Source organism: Bactrocera latifrons, unplaced genomic scaffold (genome assembly GCF_001853355.1).
Source record: "Bactrocera latifrons isolate USDA-ARS-PBARC rearing strain unplaced genomic scaffold, ASM185335v1 scaffold_15, whole genome shotgun sequence".
Lineage (NCBI taxonomy): Eukaryota > Metazoa > Arthropoda > Insecta > Diptera > Tephritidae > Bactrocera > Bactrocera latifrons.
In genome coordinates, this window is record NW_017534963.1 from 1,016,267 (window position 1) to 1,019,917 (window position 3,651).

The window sequence follows — 3,651 nt, forward strand, 5'->3', positions numbered from 1 at the left end:
AATGCATCACAATGCACGAATGTTTATTTATCTATTTAGCAAAAAAATCAGTCGAATGAGACTAGAAAATGTATGTGCAAACATGTTTTAGTTAAGAATAAAGGGTGTATGTAAACTTTATTGGTCCACTGTACCTTGACAGCTATATCTTACAGATGTTATAACAAAAAACTCTTCACGAATATGCTGTGTTCAACCAAAAAACCTTTAAGCCGAGTTACTCAAACAGACTTAAGCTTATTTTTTCTTAAACTACACCTCTCTTTAATTTTAATAATCCATAACTTAACTAATTACTTGCTTCAGAATCTCTTTAATTGATATTAGAATACTTCTGACTTTTTGGTTAAACAAAAATTATTTCAAATTTAATTTAAGTTTTGTAAATCAGATTAGCTGCCAAGGCAACAGGCTATACGAAAATCTTCAAATGTAACATATACCAAATACCAATAAAATGGTTATACGCCTTGACCTCGCCAATTTCGAAGGTTCGCAAATAGACTAAGGTGCACGAGGCGAGCTTGATAAATCAAGGGTGTTTTTAAAAAAGGAACACTAATCCTCTTTTATTAGTAAATTGCAATTAAATCCAAATCCAAACTCCGTTATCGTGCGTTATGAAGACTTGAAATGAAACGCTTAAAGCTTATTTAATTCCACAGGGTTTCGCTATCTGATTATTACTAGTGTTATCCTACATTTCGAGTGATGGGATCCTGGAGGCCTGAATCACAACTAGATAACTACATACTATTGCAGTATTGCAGAAATTTATAAACCATTTGTATCCAATTGCCGGATGAGCCAGTTCGTTTAACGTTGCTACATCTCTATATACTAAATCTAGCTCAGGTAATAAAATAGGTCTTAATTAAGCAATTAAACCAGAACTAAAGGCATATTTTTGAGGTTACGGCAGTAACAGGACTTAGACTATGTTATATTTCCGTTTTAGAAAGCAAAGGAGTACTAGAAGAGTTTGTTTGTGTTTTTAGTGTGTTTACAATGGAGCGAGTAGGTAGAAAGAGGTCGGTAGAAAGCCACAGAAACGAGAGGTAAGATCAGTTAAATAGCACTACGGATTGAGATTAAGTCTTGAAAAAAGCAAAGAAGAAATGGTCAGATGAATTTATTGTATTATCTCGCAAGGAAGTCACAATGGTGATTAAAAAAAAATTAATACTTTATAAGTTAGGTTAGATTAGCTTATGAGATCGATCCTAAGGGGAATCTCACTTGGTCAGCTTAGAATTATAAACTCCTGAAAACTGGATCATAAGATTCATAGAGATCGACAACACTCTTTGAGCTTACATGTATGACAAATTTGTTGAAACGGCTAATATCAATTTCGTCTATGTCTTCTGTTTCGCCGTTCTAAGATTACCGAGCTGTTTCAGTGTCAGTCTTTTAAAGGTTGGACGGTGTAGGAGAAAGTGTCTAGATGTTTCTACTTCACCCTCCGTTTTATAAATTAATTATGTGATGTTATAGAGGAACTCTAACTCAAAACTGGAATCTACACTTTAGTTCACATATCAACATTGCATGAATTTAAAGTAGGTAAAGGTACACTCGCTAGAACAAGAGCGATTGAGGTCGTTAGGAACGGAAAGGGAGAAAGAGATTTATTCTAAGAAAAAATCGCCACGGAATCCGATATTAAACTTATCTAAAAGAATATGATATTGAGAAACAACTAATGCATTCTTTATGAAATCATTCCATCTAATCGGTATTCCAAAAGTCACTGACCTATCTAACGCTTCGTATATTTATATAATTTTGCACTGCATTCGTAAGTACCCGCCCACCACTTTCGTGGCGCATAAGTTATGCATTTCCCGAAAAGTTTATAAACTTTAACTTTGGCATCATTTCGCTTTCAACCAACGACATGCCATTGTTGCAACGCTTCCCGAGAATAAGCGAAGTATACGTACATATGTATGAGGAAGCCAGCGAAAGCTCGTACAACACTTCCCTAACATTTGATTTGATTAATGTTTGCACATGCTTCGTGGAAGGAAGAGCAACATTATAAGCAGAGTACGCCAACCAAACCGAGAAGCGAGACACCAACTAAATGACAACAACAGTAGGTTCGAGGCGTACAATGAAAACATCAAGCATTGTGTCGGCGTTTAAATTAATATTGCACAAAACTTTTCGAAGGTAAACAAAATTAGGTGAAAGTAGTTGGACGAAAGTTTTCAGCGTTCGGTTGTTCGCTTGTTTGGTTGTTTGGGTGATTTCCAAGATTTACCGGTCGGGCAAAGATAACAAAACTGTGGCAGGCAAACTAAAACGGCTACCAGTCCACCAAAAGGAGTAGTGAGGCAGGCGGCTGCGCGTACAATACATAGAATGGAAAATGCATCTCGCTTGGCAACACTGAGACAGACACTGATTGATGAGCGTAACGGCTTGCCGATGACAGCAACAACATAAATATCAGTCAAACTTAACTGCTTGAAGCGCTGCTTTCAAAGCTTTCACGGATTCAGCAGTGATTTAAGAGTGAAAACGCTAGTTTCTGTTTAATTTTGAAGCGAATGTCAACTAACTTGGCAGTAGTTGTGTTTATCTTTGTTTCGATTTTGTTGTGAAAACTTTTATAATCGCAGAAAACTCACATTTTGTGTGCTGAAATGGTAAGGCAGTGAGAGAGAGAGAGAGAGGGTGCGGTTGAGCCTTCATTATGAGTAAAACTTCGAAAACGTCTCGGATTCGCCATGAAATTTCTTAAACGTGGAATGTATGGCAATTTTCAATGGTTTCTAAGCAACACGATATACTTAGGATACATAACAAGTTAAACTAAACTTGACTGGAAATAATGTATAATGTATTTATATTATATAATATATATAAATGATCAGCATGAGTTCTGAATGACTGTCTGCCCGTCCGTCTAACCGTTTGAGAGACGTCATAAGAGCTGGTTTAAAAAATTGCATGGTTTCGCCCATCAGGCACCATTTGACCAATCTTAACCAAATTAGGGTAATAGCATTATTTCTATTTTCTTAAATATTTTTAATTTCCAAATGATTCTTCCAATTGAGAGAATATAAAACTTAAGTAAAATTTTCAAGTCCCTTCTAGTTGACTTTATATCACATATATCGACCAATATGTGAGATATCTTACGGATATTGAAGAGCGTGTCATTTTAATTATGGCCTTGTCCCAACAATTAATAACACAAGGGCCAATACTATCCCTAGCCCCCATATATAACTTATATATAACGGCAACACTAAGTAAACGCACAATAAGTTATTTCTTATTAAAAAAAAGAAAAAAAAAATTTTTTTTAATATAAAGATTTTCCAAGGTTTTTCTCTGGCTTTGATAGCTGCAATCCAATGCAAAAGTTCTTCATCTCCCCTTTGATCTGTCAGTTTGCAATGCAGCTAAATGCTCTAGTAGTCCAATCTGAATAATATGTGCGGAGCTTTAACCATTGAACAATAACACAGGCCAACACTCAATTTGCTTCTTCGAATTTATCAACTGATTCTAGTTAATTTGGGCGCGCTGAATTCAAATCTATCTATCTATATCATGAAAACTAGAGCTGATAGCGCCAAACTGATTACAGATTTGAATTCAAATAAGCAACAATTTTTTTTTTTTTTTTTT